Genomic DNA, 22,503 nt, shown 5'->3' with positions numbered 1-22,503 from the left:
TTTCGTTCTTTTTATGCTTCATTGACGTCAGCTTTCGTGAAAACTGATTTAACTTTAAAAACTGTAGTTATTATAAACCAAAGAAAACACTTTTTTAAGCTCTAAGTCAGATTTTAAGAAACAGGGAAAGAAAATAAATAAATCGTTATAAATATAACTTGTGGTGTTTTAAAGGTTTTTTACCCAAAGAACAAACCTCCAAAAAGTGACCCAAGGTCACTAAACACGCTTATAAATGAATAAGTTAATTTTCAAACCCAGTAGTAGTCAGCTGTATAATATTTGATGAAAACCTTAGTAATCACTGGAATAAAAATGTACTTTTCAAACATCCCTAAAAATGTTCACGCAGTGTCGCTAATTTTCTGCTGAATCTCCTTAAATCCTATTTTACTAACTTCTTAAACCCACATTTTCTGTATTTTTATTAACATATTCTGTAGGCAGTCATCTCAATCTGTATAAAATAAAAACACAAGTTCAGAGATGTGATCAATTACTCAATCAACACTCACGATCATTTTAAAACACATTTTAATTCCTTATCTGGGTATTCGTATATGTATCCGCTTATGTGTGTTTTATGTGGTTCGTATTTTGTTTTTATTTATTATAACGACGCCCAGTGCTGAAACATTTGGATTTGGTTTCTTGTATTGCTGGCTTCAGATGTGTATAAAACTATTTAAATAGCAACTACACAAATTATCTTTCTCTCTTGAAAGCAACCTTGAAATTAAGGCAAGCCATGCCGTGTACCGACCTCGAAATAAACTCTTTACTTCACTATATGAAATATCAGTGTAAAATGTAACAAACGTACACTGATGGCTGTACATTTTTATGAGTTCGCACAACGTACCGTATTCGACCTGGACATATCCACTACAAAATGTGACTACATCATGTTCAGAGGCGAATACAGGATTTTAATTCCGGGTACCCATTATTTCCTACTTAACATTAATGGAAGTTGTAACTACCCCCTCCCCCCCTTTCCGCCTAATCCACTGTTAACAAGTGCCCGAGCATTAGTGTAGCCTACATTTATTTACGAAGGTAAACGAGATATTATAGTAACGCATGATGTTTATTTTTGACGATGGAAGGATTGTGAAGGAAACAGGATTTTTTCGGACATTTGCCATTGTTCAGTGAAACAAAAAATCAGTAACACTACGTTTCGAGATCTGCAATCTGATCTCTTCTTCAGGTAAATATCTAACCCAGTACATAATTACAAACTAGGTTAAAATAAACAAATCATACCGAAGCGTTGTGGCACGCGTAAGTCAGGAATCACAACCACCATGTTGTGTGTCAACTTCACTAACTCTCGAAACGTAGTGTTACTGATTTTTTGTTTCACTGAACGATGGCAAATATCCGGAAAATCCTGTTTTCTTTATAGTAACGCAATTGGCACATTTAAAATTTGCTTGTCTAGACTACAACGTACTCAGTCTATTGAATAATCCATTTGTGGAAGGGAGAAAAAACTGCTTTCTTCAGTTTGCTTTCCATCTGGCCACCTGACCAAGACAGTGCCTCTAGAGATAAGAGATGAGACATCTCTGCGAGTATGAAAGATCACGTAGAGGAGCTTGTCATACAGCCATATCTCCAGTAAGCGTACACTCGGAGAGCGATAAACATATTTAGGTGAATAGCTGGCTGATTGAGGTCGTGGAGCTGGCCATCTGACCAAGACAGTGTCTCTAGAGATAAGAGATGAGACATCTCTGGGAGTATGAACGATCACGTAGAAGAGCTTGTCATACCGCCATATCTCCAGTAAGCGTACACTCGGAAGAGCGATAAACATATTTAGGTGAATAGCTGGCTGATTTAGGTCGTGGAGCTGGCCATCTGACCAAGACAGTGTCTCTAGAGATAAGAGATGAGACATCTCTGCGAGTATGAAAGATCACGTAGAGGAGCTTGTCATACAGCCATATCTCCAGTAAGCGTACACTCGGAGAGCGATAAACATATTTAGGTGAATAGCTGGCTGATTTAGGTCGTGGAGCTGGCCATCTGACCAAGACAGTGCCTCTAGAGATAAGAGATGAGACATCTCTGCGAGTATGAAAGATCACGTAGAGGAGCTTGTCATACAGCCATATCTCCAGTAAGCGTACACTCGGAGAGCGATAAACATATTTAGGTGAATAGCTGGCTGATTGAGGTCGTGGAGCTGGCCATCTGACCAAGACAGTGTCTCTAGAGATAAGAGAAGAGACATCTCTGGGAGTATGAACGATCACGTAGAGGAGCTTGTCATACCGCCATATCTCCAGTAAGCGTACACTCGGAGAGCGATAAACATATTTAGGTGAATAGCTGGCTGATTGAGGTCGTGGAGCTGGCCATCTGACCAAGACAGTGTCTCTAGAGATAAGAGAAGAGACATCTCTGGGAGTATGAACGATCACGTAGAGGAGCTTGTCATACCGCCATATCTCCAGTAAGCGTACACTCGGAGAGCGATAAACATATTTAGGTGAATAGCTGGCTGATTGAGGTCGTGGAGCTGGCCATCTGACCAAGACAGTGTCTCTAGAGATAAGAGAAGAGACATCTCTGCGAGTATGAACGATCACGTAGAGGAGCTTGTCATACAGCCATATCTCCAGTAAGCGTACACTCGGAGAGCGATAAACATATTTAGGTGAATAGCTGGCTGATTGAGGTCGTGGAGCTGGCCATCTGACCAAGACAGTGTCTCTAGAGATAAGAGATGAGACATCTCTGCGAGTATGAACGATCACGTAGAGGAGCTTGTCATACCGCCATATCTCCAGTAAGCGTACACTCGGAGAGCGATAAACATATTTAGGTGAATAGCTGGCTGATTGAGGTCGTGGAGCTGGCCTTGAGAGTCAGGTGGGCGCGCCCCCACCCCTTCCCCCGATCCCCCTCCACACCGTGTCTGGCTTTGGCGGTCCGTAGGCAACAGTCGAGGCGGTAGTAAGTATTGTGTCGCCGCACCACGCTAGGTGGAACCGTACGTTCAAGTCGCTTTGTGGTCCGTGAGTGTAGTTCGAGTGGCCCATCTGCTCCTGTACACGCTGTGAGCCACGCGTTACAACATTTCACGGAACTTACTACGCCAGGAGCGAACGTGTGATAATGCCTTATCTGAGACACAGCTGGTTTTAAACAGAAGAAACTGGTTTTGAGGCTTCCGCCCTGTGACACCTGTTCTGTGGAATGTGAGCCGATCCTTACAATAGAGGTATTCCTGACTTTTGTTGATATCATCCGATCCGACTCTACCGAAATATCGCAATATTCCTACTAATAGTCACCACGAGTGCTTAAAACCGTTGTAAATCAAAACGTTTTCAACTCTTTGAATTCTAGGAAAAAATTTTATTTTAATACCTTTTTTTTAAATTAATCAATAAGTAGATCTAGAGATAAATAACACTCAAGTTCTTGGAAATTTCACGCCCAAATGACGCGTCCACTTCACGTAATAAACTCGAGAACTGAGATTCTCCGTATTACATTGTAGCTTATTGTTTGTACTTCCTATTAACGTACAATGGTGTTTGAGTTCTTTTTTTTAGTTAAGCCAATCTACCTTGAAGAATTGTAATGGTCAACAATAACACTAGTAGATTTGGCAATTTCTCTCAAACCCAAATAATGTAATTTCTCTAAGTTAAACTTAGTGACTGCAAAGTTATAAATTTGTGTTTTGAAACGGGGAAGGAGTAAACACCCCCCCCCCTCTCCACCACTGCCCCATATAAATCGTAATATCGTCGCCTCTGTACATTAAGGTAGTGCAATATATTATTGGTTAGGAAAATTGTTTTTATCTTAAAAACATAGCCCTGAAGAAGTCTTCCCTGAAGACAAAAAAAGTAGAATATTTTTGTTGATCGATCCACAAGGAAATAGGTATTAAAGTAGGAAACTCAGATAATTTTCAATCAGGCCATAAAAAACGGTCGAAAATGCGGTGTCTTTACAGTACTTACAAGTGAGCTTCCGTTTTAGACCGTGACATTATTTATATTCATTTAAGAGTAAGGAAATTATATTTTTTAATTCAATATAATTAACAAAAATTAAATTTTTTGAATAATATTTTACTTAGGATATTCATTTCTTGTAAATAAAAAAACATATGTAACCATCTTGCATGTGCAGTATGTTAAAAGTTCACGATCTTATCATGAAGCATTTTTATTCTGCCCTAATTATAAGATGTCGCAAAATTGTGTTTAACAATTCATTCTCTATTGTTCTTGCCTCAAAAATATAAATAACATATTCCCACCAAAAACCTGTTGTACGGTATATTATTTCCTCACAAAGAGCATAGGAAGCAATGTCACAATCATGTGAAAGATAACAAGTTGCAATTGGAAAATTACATAAATTAAACAGAAAAGTTGTCCGAAGTTGTGGGAGGTTTAATTACGTGCGGCAGATAACAATGGTATGCAAAGTCCACAATGTAATTTCTACTTATTAGCTTGCATGGCCGTATCTAAGAGGGTGCAGTAAGTGCGTTGTCTCTGGGCTAAGTGGACTCTTAAAATTGTGTATATGTACTAACAGTAAACATAGTAAAACTACTTAAGCACTCTAAAAGGGCCGTACACATTCTCTGCAATCACCTCTCAGATACTCACCACACACACGATCCTCGGTTTGATTTCACGACGGGAAATCGTGCCGTTATTGTAATCCTAAAGTTCGTTTTATATTTGCAAGAGGGTAGGCTAGTTTTAATGTGGAGTTTAAAACGCACTGTACTGACACAAAAAAGCCACGGAATGTGAGTTTTGAATTTTCCTTTTATGAAACTGGGCAACCATTATATTCCTTTTTTCATGAATCGGTAACCAATGTAATAATTTCACAACGCGCCTTGATGACATGTGGGAGAAGGATGGTACTTTTCATAATTGTTTAGATTAAATTAATTAATATTCTATATCTCCCTTTTGCACACCTAATAATTAGTCTTTACGCATTACTTTAGCTGTTCGCTGGTCTTACGAAATGAAAAGGTGTCCATCTAGAGACACAAATGCACATCCAGGATCAATAAGGAAAAGTCAAAGGAAGGGTTAAAACTCTACATGAAGGACCCTCGATCCGTGACCGACGTCCATCAAAACTAGAGTAGGACTCTTATTCATCAAATTTGAGGTTTATTTTCTACCTCTTCTTTCCAAGGGACTTCAACACTCTACGGCCCTAGGTGTGTTTTGCTGTCAATTTATACGCTAGTTTTAAATCGACAAAATTATGCTCAGACAGTATTAACAGGTTGCTCGAAAATGCACATGACGTATACTGTACGTATTCTGTGTACAAGGCCCAAGCACACGTCCGCTTGTAGTCCACGATGTCGCTTTGTTCACCTGACAAAAAGAGTTGTAGGAATGCATACAAATGAGTTTGGTAAGTCTCATTCGCTTATAGGACACGTACAGTCCAGGACGTTTCCTCAAGTCTGGAATATTATCAGTCCTTATTCGGCACTGTATTACATAGACAAGCTGTTATATTTCTCCGCACTCTAGTTTTATAACTGTAATCATGTAATCAATAAACAACAAAGAACTTAAAGTGAAACTTAAGGGGGTTCGGTATGCCCTATCCTTCCCATGTTAATTTGGCCAATTTTATGTACCTTTTTCTCAGAAACCTTTAAAGCTATCATCATCAAACTTTAGCACACTACTATTTAGACCTTTGTTAACATTTAGAGCGGAAGACATTATAAAAATCTATTTTAAATTTAAAAAAAAAAATTATAATTATAAATTATTTTACAAAAAATTAATAAATTTTTTATGTACAACAAATTAAATAAAAACTTCTTTTTTTAACTTTGTTCCGCTCTAAATGTTAACAAAGGTCTAAACAGTAGTGTCCTAAAGTTTGATGATGATAGCTTTAAAGGTTTCTGAGAAAAAGGTACATAAAAATTGGCCAAATTAACATGGGAAGGATAGGGCATACCGAACCCCCTTAAACATATGTGCCTGCTGCCTAGTGACAGTCATGCTCTGAAAAACAGCTATTGGAATTTACTATTTTTTAAGACAAAGGAAAAATAATTTAATTCCATTCACAATAAATTGCACAATTTTCCCAGCCATGATTCACAATCAGTAGAATACAAAATCTGAAAACTACATTCGATTGATGTCCGGCGTTGTGGCGTGTATAGCGATCTATAACGGTTTTGTATGGTTTCACTTAGTTTTGGCCCTTTTTTATTCGGATTTCCACTCAGTCCGGATCAATTATATACGAAAATACTCGAAAAAATAACTACTTTACAACGTCTACAAATGAACTGCACCGAAATGGCGCACTAAATCTAGAAGAGTTGTAAATAGCGTTCCGGCATTGATGAATGAAAAACTAAATTAAATAGAATGAACAGATGTATTATAATCACTGTATTATAATTAGTATATTATAATGTATTATAATTGTAAATGCCGATTATTGGTAGAATTCATCATTTTCATTTAGAAAAAGGCAACGAATCAGGAAACGATGCAACTAAATGAACCTCGGATGGCGCGGCGTAGTTATGAAACTGCATCGAGATGTCAATTGGTATTTAACTGGGGTCGCAGGTTCGAATGTGGCAATTGTAGTTTGTTTCTTTTTGTTGCAAACATGATACATACTACGCGTAACTAAATCGGACTTTTATTTTTATTATTTTATTAAAATAAAGCAATAAACTGGCAACCTTTGTTAGAGCCCCAACTTCGCCTGGTGAAATAAGGGATTCTTTTACATTCACCATTTGTTAATTATTGCAAAAACATTAGTTAAGACTTAGTATAAAATCGTAAATTACTGCAGACTTTACTTGGAGGAAAGAGCATAGAACGAAACAATCGATTAAAATCTATCAATGAATCTATAACGAATAATATTGTGTCTCGATACCTGTAACAGTCAATCGGTTTTGAAACGGATCAGAGTCTTCTCTGGTATTTATACATCCTTTCGATTCATACAAATTTTAATGCACCATAATCTCAAATTTTGTTTTGTTGTCAATTTTTGTTCTTGTTTCGATTCGGATAAATGGGGCGAAACTGTACATTTTGTAGACATCGGCATCAACCCCTGCTATGCCTTTTGCACCCCCCCCCCCCAAACATGGGCCTTGAAATCTTCCCTCTCCCGATAAAAACATACGGGAGCTGCATGTAACGGAACATCATGCACCTAGCATAGGACTCCTGTGGAACATTGTGGAGTTTAGCCTTCAAGTGAACGTTAATTTGTGTGATGAAACTAGTGTGTAGGAGGAAAGAGTAATGCGAAAATTAATGTGGATGTCTTAGTGTAGCGTCTGGAATCTGACTCTGTCACAGTCTTGACTCCCGCATTGTGTATCACTTGTGCATCTGATGATACAATGACAATACCTCTCTATCTAGATTACACTTTTTTGTAGTCCAGGTGTCTCTGGTGCCGAAACGATGTAAAGAGTTCATTTTGAGCTTCTTCGTCGCCGACTTTCTTTTATCTCTTTAGAAGAACATGCCTCCAGATTCCAGGAGTCAAGTCTGTGACAGCGTCAGATTCCAGACACTGCGCTAAAGGGATGGTGAACTGGAGCTAAACTCAACATTCACATTGAATAAACCACTCCCACATAGCTACGTGATTACCAAACTTCATATGGGAGACGCAATATTTATACAGGGTGTCCTGTAACTCTCTGGACAAAGGTATACCAAAGGTCAAGGGAAGCATATTTCACCATATGGACATGGGTCTCCAATGCTTAGTTTCCCATCTCTCTGTCTGTATTTGTTTTTTATAAAAAAGTATCTTAAAATCTAATAAATTAAATTATACCAAATTTGACTCAAATATTTATGATAAGGGGGTTAGCTGCTGAAAAACTTATCATTCAATTATCTTTAGTATTTTCAAAATGGCGACTATTAAAACTTTTAAACTTTGAATATCTTAAAAACCAGAAATTTTTCTCAAGAATTACAACAATATCATATTTTAGAAGATTTTATCACAAATCTAATGATACCAAATTATTAAAATCGAATAATAAATAACTGATTTAGAGCAGATTTACTGTGACAAGACATGACCCACATTGAGAGCTGCCGTTTATTCAGTGTTTGTATGTTGGCTATTTACTGAGAACCTCAGTGAATACTACCTTTAAGAAATTTGTAATAAGTAAAGCGGGATTCAGTGTTAGACTAATCTTTCCTCATCAATTAATTACCCTCAAATAATTAGAGTTCTTAATTATCTACGGAGCCGAGAAAAAATGTACAAAACTTACAATAAAACAGCAGAAACAGTAATACTAGTATTTTTATCATTCATAGATTCTATGAGCTATGAATTCTGAACTACGTACACAAAGCGTTTGTACTGTACTAGAATGACATTTTCCAGACTGGCATGGTCTTCTAATTTTGATGGAATGGATGCAGGTATAAACTTGAGTAACTTTTCATTTCCAGGTTTCATCCAATAAAAGCCACAATTTTTATGTTGAACGACATGATCAACAATCATTTCCAAGAAGGGTTTTCTCGATTTCAATAAAATATTCACGATTTGTAAACATTTTATTCCAATAAGTAGCACAAACTACATCTACACAATCATTTCGGTAGACAAGGTACAGTTTTGATTTTCCTCAAACACAATCATTACGGCTAAAACGAGACCCCGGGGCTATTTTACACATTCCAGAACTCTTCTGGTCGTACAAAGATTGCGAAAAAAAGGAGTAGTAGCGTGAAAAGGAAAACGTTGTGCCACGTTTTGGCATTAGGCACAGTTCATTTGATTTTCGTGATTCCCCATTTTCGGTATGCGTGTTTATACTTTTTGGTACTTCATGTGTTCTCCTCGTATGGTACGATTAAACCGCGAACGGCTTTAAGTAGGAGGAGAGGGGGTAATGATATTGCGATATTGCGACACGATTCTACTAACAATTTCATCTTGCTTGCTTGCGTTATCTGAACCCGGTGCGACGCTTCTGGTGAGACCAGCTCTATTGCGCTTACAGTACAGGAAGCCCTTCTGTACAATATACTGTACTTTTCTTTGTACAGAGCCAACTTGGAGATGCTCGGTTAAGAGTTGAACGAAAAAGATCTACTTTACAATTTGCTAAAATAAACTCCAAATGTTATAAATTAGTAACATTATATTTTTCCAACATTCGGCACCTCATCGGATGATACCGTGGCGTTCGTGTAAGGATTATTCTATATTATGAAAGGTTGATGATATTTACCCTATTAGCCACTTGAATATAAATTTTATATAAGTTCATAAGGGAGACAAAATTGTAGATATACTCATTAGGACACTTTTGAATTAGACGTGTTCTTCACATCACTTTTTATATGTTTACCGCCAAAATAACAAGTAAAGTACGACATTTTCCGGTAAAGCCACCCATTTTCCAGATTTTTGAGTGGTCGGGAAGCGATTCGTCTTTCAAGCAGTCTCAATGTCTACGGAAATCAGTGTTGAGGGCCCTAATACTTAACCAATTTTATAGACGTACGTATATCCTATGCCAGTGTGTGAATCCATTATAATTTTAAGTTAATCTCCAAAATGTTTGCGAGTTTACTTAGAATTAATAAGAGTCAGGGGCGTATACAAGGGGGGGGGGCTAAGGGGCTCAACCCCCCCCCCCCCCCGACATTTTTAAAATTTCACCCAGTAGTTTCTTTTAGCTACAACACGCTTATGAGGTCTTGAAATTCAAAAATTTCCCGGGGGAAGATTCCTGAGCTATTGTTTTTGGAGGATATTTTATACCTCCTAAACCACCCAGAGTGCCAGTCCCCTCCTAAATACTTTTTTATATTCGTCAACACTACGAGTTAACGGTAGAATAGAAGATGAGGGGCTTCGCCAGTATTCGAAGAGCGGTATTCACCAATCCCCTCCCCCCCCCCTAGTTTTAGACGTCAGCGATAAGGTAACTTACGTAGCGCTGTCGATTTTGTGTTTGGGTAATATTTGTCACGTTGAATACATGACCGGTTGAGGTAACCCTAAATATAAAAAGGTGAAACAATTTTTATTACTCCACGTGAAATTACAGGCATTTCAAGTTTAAAATTTAGGTAATTTTGTTATCAGGGTAAAATAAAAATGACTGATGGTAAAAATGTGAACATTTTACAACATGTACGTGAGATATAGTTTCATGTTTTTATTCATTTACGATTTAGGGAAATATTATGTTTTGAAGTTAAATATATGTTAAGGAAATTACGTGTTCTTTAATATTTCTTCATTGACAAAATAAAATAGTTTAAAATATAAATATGTCAGTTAAAATGTATATTGTTTGTTAATTAAATGGTATAGAATATACCTGCAAAATAAAAAATGGATTATGGGAAACCGGTTAATCCCCCACGCAAGAACGTAGCCAGGGAAAATTTCGGGGGGGGGGTCAAGATGACTGATATGTTTCCGCAGTGGATAGAAAGTAAGGGAAGCGAGGTCAACCGCTCATTCCCCATTTTGTTCCTTAAAAGGTCCTAGACCCGTTTTAATGTTGAGAACGATCTCTCAGCAGTACATGCCAGTAATACTGAATTATTAAAATAATAATAATCGTTTCCTAAAAAAGTAATTGAACAAAATTAAAAGTTTAGGGAGGGGGTTTCGGACCCCTTGTTCCCCCTCGCTGGCTACGTCATGCCCCCAGGGTCTGAAGGTCACCAAGAGGCCGATCCTCTTTTCAACCTTATTCTACCTGTTTCCGTGCCACTGGGCTGTGCGAGCATCTTGTCGAACAGAACAGAGGAGAGTCTATTCAGTACAAGGTAGTTATAAAAATGTGCTATAGTCAAAGGCAACATTAGGACCTGTGCAATCTCTAACTCAGGTCGAAAGTTCTGAGTTCCGTATATCGAACTATCCAATCAAAAGTTCTTAGTCCGTCTACCAGACTTTTCAATCAAAAGTTGTGAGTTCGTCTATCGGACTTGGCAATCAAATGTTGTGAGTTCGTCTACCGGACTTTTCAATCAAAAATTGTGAGTTCCGTCTACCGGACTTTTCAATCAAAAGTTGTGAGTTCCGTCTACCGGACTTTTCAATCAAAAGTTGTGAGTTCGTCTACCGAACTTTCCAATCAAAAGTTCTGAGTTCCGTCTACCGGACTTTTCAATCAAAAGTTGTGAGTTCGTCTACCGGACTTTCCAATCAAAAGTTGTGAGTTCGTCTACCAGACTGTCCAATCAAAAGTTCTGAGTTCGTCTACCAGACTGTCCAATCAAAAGTTCTGAGTTCGTCTACCAGACTGTCCAATCAAAAGTTCTGAGTTCCGTCTACCGTACTTTCCAATCAAAAGTTCTGAGTTCCGTCTACAGGACTTTCCAATCAAAAGTTGTGGGTTCGTCTACCGTACTTTCCAATCAAAAGTTGTGAGTTCCGTCTACCGGACTTTTCAATCAAAAGTTGTGAGTTCGTCTACCGAACTTTCCAATCAAAAGTTCTGAGTTCCGTCTACCGGACTTTTCAATCAAAAGTTGTGAGTTCGTCTACCGGACTTTCCAATCAAAAGTTGTGAGTTCGTCTACCAGACTGTCCAATCAAAAGTTCTGAGTTCGTCTACCAGACTGTCCAATCAAAAGTTCTGAGTTCCGTCTACCGTACTTTCCAATCAAAAGTTCTGAGTTCCGTCTACCGGACTTTCCAATCAAAAGTTGTGGGTTCGTCTACCAGACTGTCCAATCAAAAGTTCTGAGTTCTGTCTACCGTACTTTCCAATCAAAAGTTCTGAATTCCGTCTACCGTACTTTCCAATCAAAAGTTCTGAGTTCCGTCTACCGGACTTTTCAATCAAAAGTTGTGAGTTCGTCTACCGGACTTTTCAATCAAAAATTGTGAGTTCCGTCTACCGGACTTTTCAATCAAAAGTTGTGAGTTCGTCTACCGGACTTTTCAATCAAAAGTTGTGAGTTCCGTCTACCGGACTTTTCAATCAAAAGTTGTGAGTTCGTCTATCGGACTTGGCAATCAAAAGTTCTGAGTTCCGTCTACCGTACTTTCCAATCAAAAGTTCTGAGTTCCGTCTACCGTACTTTCCAATCAAAAGTTCTGAGTTCCGTCTATCGTACTTTTCAATCAAAAGTTGTGAGTTCGTCTACCGGACTTTTCAATCAAAAATTGTGAGTTCCGTCCACCGGACTTTTCAATCAAAAGTTGTGAGTTCGTCTACCGGACTTTTCAATCAAAAGTTGTGAGTTCCGTCTACCGGACTTTTCAATCAAAAGTTGTGAGTTCGTCTACCGAACTTTCCAATCAAAAGTTCTGAGTTCCGTCTACCGTACTTTCCAATCAAAAGTTCTGAGTTCGTCTACAGGACTTTCCAATCAAAAGTTCTGGGTTCGTCTATCGGACTTGTCAATCAAAAGTTGTGAGTTCGACTATCGGACTTTACAATGAAAAGTTGTGAGTTCCGTCTACCGGACTTTCCAGATCCGACGGTACAATGCAGGCCAGGCCGCGTGGTGGGAGTGTAGCGTTACACAGCGGAAATGGGAGGACGTGTTATCACCTCCCTGACACAGTGATAATTGTAGCGTGACTCTGTCTGTAACAGCCGTACATTAACAGTGGCGTAGCCAGGGATCTGACCCATTCCGCGGGCACCTCTCTGACCCTATTCGTTGGATCAGAATTTACCATTCAATTCCATAAGTTCACACGCTTATATATTAGCCATAAGCCATAAGCATGCTATATTAAATGGTATGGATTGGAATTTTGTTTATGATGTGCAGATGTGGAAATGCCTAAATATTGCTAAATATATTGTCTGTATTAATGTAAGCGTTGCGATAATGCGATTGGATAATTGATTAAGCCTGACCTAGAAGTGTCCTGTAATTCCGCTCAAGCGCTACATTAAATTCAATTAAACATTTGCATAAGCGCTATGTTTATTAAAACAACAAAAATTATTTTCTCAGTTTCTTATCGCCCGAAACCAAATTGGTTTCAGTAGAAACCAATGATTTGTCTTTCTTGCTTAGTTTGTGTTTTTTTGTAACACATATTTAATGTCAAAACTATAAATCGATCGTCGTGTTTTTAAACGAGAGAAAATATCGTTTATTGTAACCTTCTTTTTTAACATCGATGACAAAATATCTGTACGAATTTACAATGCTGAAGACCGTTTACCAGTTATGTTTTAGATATAAACACGCATAAAATTATGATAATCGAGCAAGGCATCAAACAAGACACTTGATTATCTTGTTTGCTTCTTCTGGCTTTGATTTGTTTAGTACAACTTTCTTTTGTGTTTTTGGACACTCCTTATATTAAATTAAACGTTAGTTTTGTTAAAGCCATTTTATTGCCCAAGAGTATTTAAGATCGCAAAAATATTTCCTACGGTTGCCTCATAAATGGATCATATTTTTAGTTCCAAATGGTTTGAACTCTGTAAGACTTCAAATAAACAAATGCATTAATTTATCTATAAAGTTTGCTTTGTCGAAACTACCAATTTTGAGCCAAAATACAAATTTATAATTGTGTTATAAAACTATATTGGAATAATTTAACAAAGTTTATCTTTCTATTTATAGGATCTGTTGAATTTTAATCCTTTTGTAACAGGAAAAAGATGAAAATCTGCTTTTATTTTATTTTCAACTTTATTTTACCTGTGTGAATGTTTCTGTTTTACAAGCATTAAAGTTTTCACTGTTTTTGTCACTTTGATAATATCCTCCAAACTGTAGCGCAAATTACAGCAACAGACGCACAGCAATTCTACCATCCGTATCCGTTGTAGCATGACATTGTACGTGAACTAAGTGATTGGTGTAATAGCTTCCTGTCTTTAATAACCCTGAATTAACTACCCTGTTATGGTCAATCAATCGCCATTCATTTGATTACCTTCATCATTGAATCACAAGCCTAATGGAGTGAGTCACTTCTGTTGGATTGATATTTAGCTCTAGCTGCAGAGCAGGTGGATGTGGGGCTACAGTATTATGGAAAGATAAGGTGTTATTCAACGTATGTGTGAAGTACATTAGCCCAGTACAGGTCTCAGGTAATTGGGGTTAACAATTTTGGAGTAAAGTTCAAATTTTAGTCGAGTAAGGACGCAAATTATTTTTGTGTGTAAGCATGCGTGAAAGCAAGCGCCTGTGTCCAAAGTAAGGCAGTATTTCTATTGCATCAGAAACAAGTATCTTAAATTACATCTTATATAGGTGAAACGTTGTGGAGTCCTCAAGGATTGGTCTTCAGAGCTCTTCTCTTTATTATTCGTTTGAAGTTTGTTTTTGACGATGCATGGGTTGTGAAGGAGACAGGATTTTTCCGAACATTTGCCATCGTTCAGTGATAAAAAATCGGTAACACTACGTTTCGAGATCTGCAATCTGATATCTTTTTCAGGTAAATAACTAACCTAACATATAATCACAAACACTGTTAAAATTAAAAAAATCATACCAGAGCGTTGTGACACGCGTAAGTCAGGAATCACAACCTCCATGTTATTTACCTGAAGAAGAGATCAGATTGCAGATCTCGAAACGTAGTGTTACTGATTTTTTTGAATCATTGAACGATGGCAAATGTCCGGAAAATCCTGTTTTCTTCTCTTTACCTTGTATATTTATAGATATTGGTACTGCACATGCCAATTCAATTTCATGTGGCGATTAACTAGTATGTAATCGTCGCAAGTTACATGCTTTCTAAAACAGTAAGTAGAGTAAAAATATAAGTATAGAATTATATGCACTGGACCCTGAGTAAAGTGACTACTTGCCCTGACCAACCTAAAGTTATTAAAGCCTCGGGCAATTTAACGTATTGGCAAAACCCGACATCCGAGGTTATAACAAAGTGGTATTGTAACAAATTATTCCCTTTACATTTATAATTTGTCTCAAGAATGAAAATGTGTTCAAACAACGTTCAGAAGAACTATGTAATCTTTCCAACTCATGAAAATGCGTTCAAGCAAGTCTCAGAAGAAGAACTTTGTAATCTTTCCAACTCATAAAAACGTGTTCAAGCAGGGCTCAGAAGAACTTTGTAATCTTTCCAACTCTAGAATCATTTCCCGGACAGGACGTAGTGCACATGTCTCCGGCAGCATCAGGTAGCCGGAGAGACAGGCTAGAACTGGCACTGCCGGCCCATTTCACTTCCGCTAAGATCTCTATAAAAACACAAAGTAATCTATTATAGTCGTCCCCTGGCTGGCACACCAAGGCGACAAGGAGGTCCGATCTGCTCTTCGGTAGTCACACCACAGTTCACTCCCCCACTCCTCGATTTGTTCCAGTGACAGTACGAGTCATCACTATTTTCATCACTTACATCATAATTTCATGGGTGTTTTATGAGATTTTTTCCATGAGTCAGATTAGTTTTTGGCTGATAAATAATTTATCATTCTTACCGACCGTGCTCATACGTTTTGTTACTGACCGTGCTCATACTTGTGGAGTATCAAGTCTTTTTAGTATTCCTTGCTCTCCAACTGAATTTTACTAACCATATTGCTGATAAGCAAGCGTGCTGATACCCAAACGTCCATGAAGATAACTTGTTTACGTCACGTTATATACCAGATTTGTTTGCCATTTACCTCTAAATTGTCTTTAACTTACAAGCGTTCTTTACTTAGATTATCTCAACATAACTGAATGATTTATCAGCTTATGAATAGACGTGACTTTGAAAGCTGCAGTTCTAAAATGTAATATAATGCTCATAGTTGAAAACATAACTCCGAATTACTATTTCTGAATTGCTCATCGTCCTGATATTTCCGTTCACCGATGACGTGCAGGAACATGAAACAAGATTTTCGTGGCGATATTATCCACGTCCACTGACATTTGGGAATCTCAAGGCCAAGACACCATGCCGATTTCATTTATGTCTATCCACTCGTGTCATTCAGGGACCACAAGGCAGAGGCCACCTTTCAATCTCAATCTCGGCCACCGATGACGTACTGTGGCTGACAAGGTCAGGCCTGACTACCATCTCGATATCGTATTTGGCATTCGGATATCTTTAGAAGATCACCATGACATTTTTTAATAGAAATGAGATACTTTCAAGTAAGTTTTTATCGTACTAAGAAATATATGAGTTAACCAATACCGTGCTCAGGAAGCGAATACCTGTAGAAGAGTAGGTTCAGTGGGCAAGCGTTATCTTATCAGCCTCCTATTACCTTATTGGCATGTTTATCTCAAGGGATGTTTTTTTATCATTCTGCATTGCTGGCCGGAAGCATTCGTGATCAGACATTCCGGGATATTTTATCTCAAGTAAAGGGTAAATATTCTAGAAGGTCTGATCTAGAATGCCTCTTTGTGGTCTTCAAGCATTCAGTTTAAGTTTTCGATTTGATTTGACAGAACTTGTTGAAAAAAATAAGTTTGATGCTTTTTAAATTTCTGTACATTACAATTGGGAATTTCAATTCTCACGAAAAGAGGATAAATGTGTTATGTTAATTCATATGTACCTGTTTAGTAGATAGCCAATCAAGTCGGTGGATTGTTACTTCCCCAGTGTGTTTTTTCCCAATGTTGACTAGGTGATCCGACAGGGCTTCAAATCCTAGTTCGAGTACGAGCTGTTTAGTTACTCTGAAGATCGATCGATTCGCACTCGCCAGAGATCTGCCCAACGTCAAACAGTCCACAGCGACTGGTACTTGTCCAGATTGTGGTATCCGATAACGCGATGTTTGTTATGTTCGTAGATACAGTCACAGACGGGAGACAGCGCGTCTACAAAAATAAGTTACATCATTGTGGAGGGTACATCGCTATAAATATCCCGTTGTCATCCAGATCTGTCACTGGTGTATTCAAGGCCAAGACCGGACTTCGGCGCCTCGGGCCAGCTGACATTCTACTTCCTTCCTGTGAAGTATGTGGTGGGGTTAATTGTTGTCTGGGATATCTTTAATCCTCTAATGTCGGCAAGTATTTCTAAAAAGAACACTCGGTATATGCGTATATGTGTAGTAATAGAACGCATTAAATACCAAATCGGTTTATCTCTAAATTTTATCTAAAGACGTTTTTTTGTCAAAATCATCATCACACACCCATTTTAATTACTTTTTTACAATTTTGCCCCATTATTAAGCAAATGTCACTAACTCGTAAGTGAAAAAAATCTCGTTCAAAATTAGTGAAATATTGTACTTTGATTAGCGCCATGTATTTCGTCAAAGTAAAATGTTTCTGCTCAACTGGCGATTTATTTGTAGTTAATAAATAAACGAAAATGACATATACTGCATTGTCCTTTGCCATAAAGATTTTATTAAGTGTAATATTTTTTCTTAAATTGTATACGATCAAATTTTTAATTTGGATTAATTTGCATTAAATGGGGTCCAGACGGTATCTTAACCTTGATGTATCTGTAAATATTGATGAACGTGGATTAGATTGCGACGCAAGTCCGCCAGTGAACAGGAATATCGGGTCGGGTAGCAATTTAGCAATATTCTGGTTTTATATTTTCAGCAGTGAGCATTATACTAAATGCTATAACTTCAGCTGTCAAAGTCATATAGGTCGAAAATTTAATAAGCGTAGAGTTAGATTTCTAGAGACAAATTCAAGGTAAAAAATAACAGAGATTCAATACATGTGTTGGTAGTTTTGATATGATTTCATATTCCCTAATAAATTATTATTGGAATAAGAGGCCCGCCAAAGTACGGGTTCCTTGTGGGATATTTATTATTCATCGACCACTGGTTTGAATATTCAGTCCTAGCTCTGGAATACCCGAACGAATGGGAATAACTGTGATTGTAAAGGTGTATTCGAGTAGGTCAGCAGGTCAAGACCAGGACGAATAACGTAGCCAACACCACCGAATAGGTCTGCCAAAAAGCATTAATTTCATTCCTGGAAGTTTCGTTTATGCCTCAACAGTTTCCAACGTAAAGTAAGTCTTGTCTAAGGAATTTCCCCAGACAATAAAGAAGTCCTTTTTTAAATTGGCAGTACATTGCTAGGAAGTCTGCAACTAGGAAGCAGTTATCATGGTATACCGCGCCATTGCACATCCAGCATCTAACTAGATTTGTCAAATGCCCAGTCAAACGACCTACCAAATCACCTGATAGGCCCGTCGAAGACCAAATCGCCGGTCATTAAAGCAATCTCATACTGATAGAATTGATTTTCGAGTTTAGCTCCAGATCACCTTCCTTTAATTGCAGCGTGTGGTATCTGACGCTTTCTCGGACTAGACTCCTGGAATCTGGAGTCATGTTCGTCTGAAGAGATCCAAAGAAAGTCGACGAAGAAGTTCAAAACGAAACATTTACATCGTTTCGACATCAGAGACACCTATAAATAGTGAAGTGGTAGTCTCATTGTCTCATCAGGCACACAATTGAGTGCACTACAATGTGATATACACGATCTCTGAGCACGGTGGAGCAACCAGTTTCCTACACATAACGTAGCTATGGTAGGAGGGGTTGATTCAATTGAATTTCGAGTTTAGCTCCAAATCACCTTCCTTTTATTGCAGCGTTTGGTATCTGACACTGTCTCAGACTCAGACGAACATGACTCCAGATTCCAGGAGTCAAGTCTGAGACAGCGTCAGATACCAAACTCTGCAATAAAAGGAAGGTGAATTGGAGCTAAACTCTACATTCAAATTTAATCAACCCCACATACCGAAAGTTGCAGTACTGTACGTAGAGAGTACCTCCGCAGGATACAATTTCTTCTCAGGAATGTCATCGGGTGTCCACATGTCATCCTTACAGAATTGGAGAGAACCTAAGGACAATGTTGAGAATCACATTCATTTATAGTGCGCAATAGGTCAAACGTAAGGGTTTCTGGGCGTCATAACATAATTCGTGCATGTGTGATGTAGTAAAGTCAGTAAAAATTAGATAATTACCTATTACCTTCAGTGACATAACTAGAACTTGGCTTTGAGGGAGGGGGATGGAACGAATCTGATTAAAAAGCACACCACACCGGGGGGTATGGATTAAATCCGAATAATTCGTAATTTAAATAAATTAGAAAAGTCTAATTCAAGCATTTAAATTCTGCATTTCATACAGGTTGGATTGCTTTTATAACTTTTTTAAAATGTTTTACTGCTTAGGAGGTGGAGTTCTACCCCACTCGCCCCTCTCTTATTTACGCCACTGATTACAATACAAGTAACCGATAGACAATTAAAATATCACAGAAAAATGCTACAAAACAAACCTGCTACCAATATGTCTGCGCTGCTAATCTCTGCAAAATATGTGCATCTAGATAGGCTCCTGAAGACTGTAAAAAGTCTTTCCACCATGCTCTTAGATCCTTTAATAACTTGTTTAGAATTCTCAAATGATTTGTACATTTAAAGTACGAAAAATATCGAAATTATGAAAAGATTTAGACAAACCTGTATGTGATCTAGTTGTTCTATGTCGAGTGTCGGTTGTGACAGTGTAACTCTGCGTAGCTACAGACCTGTCCAACACTGGTTTAACATTTAATTTTTGAGTTTCATATTGAGGCAGGTAATAACGAACCAGGACATTCTCTAGGACTACTGGTTACTAGTTGAGAAGAGCTACCCAGCACTGGTTTAACATTTATTTTTGAGTTTGATATTGAGGCAGGTAATAACTAACCAGGGCCTCTCTACGACTACTGGTTACTAGTTGAGAAGAGCTACCCAGCACTGGAACATTTATTTTTGAGTTTGATATTGAGGCAGGTAATAACGAACCAGGACCTCTCTATGACTACTGGATACTAGTCGAGAAGAGCTGCCCAGCACTGATTTAACATTTATTTTTGGAGTTTGATATTGAGGCAGGTAATAACGAACCAGGACATCTCTAGGACTACTGGTTACTAGCGGAGAAGAGCTACCCAGCACTGGAACATTTATTTTTGAGTTTGATATTGAGGCAGGTAATAACGAACCAGGACATCTCTAGGACTACTGGTTACTAGTTGAGAAGAGCTACCCAGCACTGGAACATTTATTTTTGAGTTTGATATTGAGGCAGGTAATAACGAACCAGGACCTCTCTAGGACTACTGGTTACTAGTTGAGAAGAGCTACCCAGCACTGGAACATTTATTTTTGAGTTTGATATTGAGGCAGGTAATAACGAACCAGGACCTCTCTAGGACTACTGGTTACTAGTTGAGAAGAGCTACCCAGCACTGGAACATTTATTTTTGAGTTTGATATTGAGGCAGGTAATAACGAACCAGGACCTCTCTAGGACTACTGGTTACTAGTCGAGAAGAGCTACCCAGCACTGGAACATTTATTTTTGAGTTTGATATTGAGGCAGGTAATAACGAACCAGGACCTCTCTATGACTACTGGATACTAGTCGAGAAGAGCTGCCCAGCACTGATTTAACATTTATTTTTGGAGTTTGATATTGAGGCAGGTAATAACGAACCAGGACATCTCTAGGACTACTGGTTACTAGTTGAGAAGAGCTACCCAGCACTGGAACATTTATTTTTGAGTTTGATATTGAGGCAGGTAATAACGAACCAGGACATCTCTAGGACTACTGGTTACTAGTTGAGAAGAGCTACCCAGCACTGGAACATTTATTTTTGAGTTTGATATTGAGGCAGGTAATAACGAACCAGGACCTCTCTAGGACTACTGGTTACTAGTTGAGAAGAGCTACCCAGCACTGGAACATTTATTTTTGAGTTTGATATTGAGGCAGGTAATAACGAACCAGGACCTCTCTAGGACTACTGGTTACTAGTTGAGAAGAGCTACCCAGCACTGGAACATTTATTTTTGAGTTTGATATTGAGGCAGGTAATAACGAACCAGGACCTCTCTACGACTACTGGTTACTAGTTGAGAAGAGCTACCCAGCACTGGTTTAACATTTATTTTTGAGTTTGATATTGAGGCAGGTAATAACGAACCAGGACATCTCTAGGACTACTGGTTACTAGTTGAGAAGAGCTACCCAGCACTGGTTTAACATTTATTTTTGAGTTTGATATTGATGGAGGTAATATCAAACCAGGACATCTGTAGGACTACTGGTTACTAGCGGAGAATGTTCAGATTAAACGTGGAGTCTAGACAATTTATGAATCGCCACTATCATCTCCAGACAAATGTGTAACTGTCCAGAACTGGTTTAACATTTAATTTTTGAGTTTGATATTGAGGCAGGTAATAACTAACCAGGACCTCTCTAGGAATACTGGTTACTAGTTGAGAAGAGCTATCCAACACTGGTTTAACACTTATTTTTGAGTTTGGTAATGAGGAAGGTAATAACAAACCAGGACCTCTCTAGAATACTGGTTACTAGTTGAGAAGAGCTGTCCAACACTGGTTTAACATTTATTTTTTAGTTTGATATTGAGGCAGGTAATAACTAATCAGGACCTCGCTACGTCTACTGGATACTAGTTGAGAAGAACTGTCCAACACTGGTTTAACATTTATTTTTTAGTTTGATATTGAGGCAGGTAATAACGAACCAGGACCTCTCTAGGAATGCTGGTTACTAGTTGAGAAGAGCTACCCAGCACTGGTTTAACATTTATTTTTGAGTTTGATATTGAGGCAGGTAATAACGAACCAGGACATCTCTAGGAATGCTGGTTACTAGTTGAGAAAAGCTACCCAGCACTGGTTTAACACTTATTTTTGAGTTTGGTAATGAGGAAGGTAATAACAAACCAGGACCTCTCTAGAATACTGGTTACTAGTTGAGAAGAGCTGTCCAACACTGGTTTAACATTTATTTTTTAGTTTGATATTGAGGCAGGTAATAACGAACCAGGACCTCTCTAGGAATGCTGGTTACTAGTTGAGAAGAGCTACCCAGCACTGGTTTAACATTTATTTTTGAGTTTGATATTGAGGCAGGTAATAACGAACCAGGACATCTCTAGGAATGCTGGTTACTAGTTGAGAAGAGCTACCCAGCACTGGTTTAACATTTATTTTTGAGTTTGATATTGAGGCAGGTAATAACGAACCAGGACATCTCTAGGACTACTGGTTACTAGTTGAGAAGAGCTACCCAGCACTGGTTTAACATTTATTTTTGAGTTTGATAATGAGGAAGGTAATAACAAACCAGGACCTCTCTAGGAATACTGGTTACTAGTTGAGAAGAGCTACCCAGCACTGGTTTAACATTTATTTTTTAGTTTGATATTGAGGCAGGTAATAACTAATCAGGACCTCGCTACGTCTACTGGATACTAGTTGAGAAGAACTGTCCAACACTGGTTTAACACTTATTTTTGAGTTTGATAATGAGGAAGGTAATAACAAACCAGGACCTCTCTAGGAATGCTGGTTACTAGTTGAGAAGAGCTACCCAGCACTGGTTTAACATTTATTTTTGAGTTTGATATTGAGGCAGGTAATAACGAACCAGGACCTCTCTAGGAA

At 38.2% G+C, this 22,503-nt stretch overlaps 1 protein-coding gene across 2 annotated transcripts in view; it reads left to right on the top strand.

The window, feature by feature from the left end:
• The first annotated feature begins 2,953 nt into the window (after positions 1 to 2,953).
• The window catches only part of LOC124368850 (KN motif and ankyrin repeat domain-containing protein 3-like), a 135,117-nt gene continuing 115,567 nt past the window's right edge, over positions 2,954 to 22,503 (top strand). Inside the window, exon 1 of one of the 2 annotated variants that reach the window (XM_046826296.1) lies at positions 2,954 to 3,238. The gene's annotated coding sequence lies outside the window, so the exon portion shown is untranslated. The remainder of the gene's footprint in view (positions 3,239 to 22,503) is intronic. The other variant, XM_046826295.1, reaches the window with a different exon arrangement.

This window comes from Homalodisca vitripennis, chromosome X (assembly GCF_021130785.1).
Source record: "Homalodisca vitripennis isolate AUS2020 chromosome X, UT_GWSS_2.1, whole genome shotgun sequence".
NCBI lineage: Eukaryota > Metazoa > Arthropoda > Insecta > Hemiptera > Cicadellidae > Homalodisca > Homalodisca vitripennis.
The sequence above is the reverse complement of the archived record's forward strand: the minus strand, read 5'-3'. Positions and strand labels throughout refer to the sequence as shown.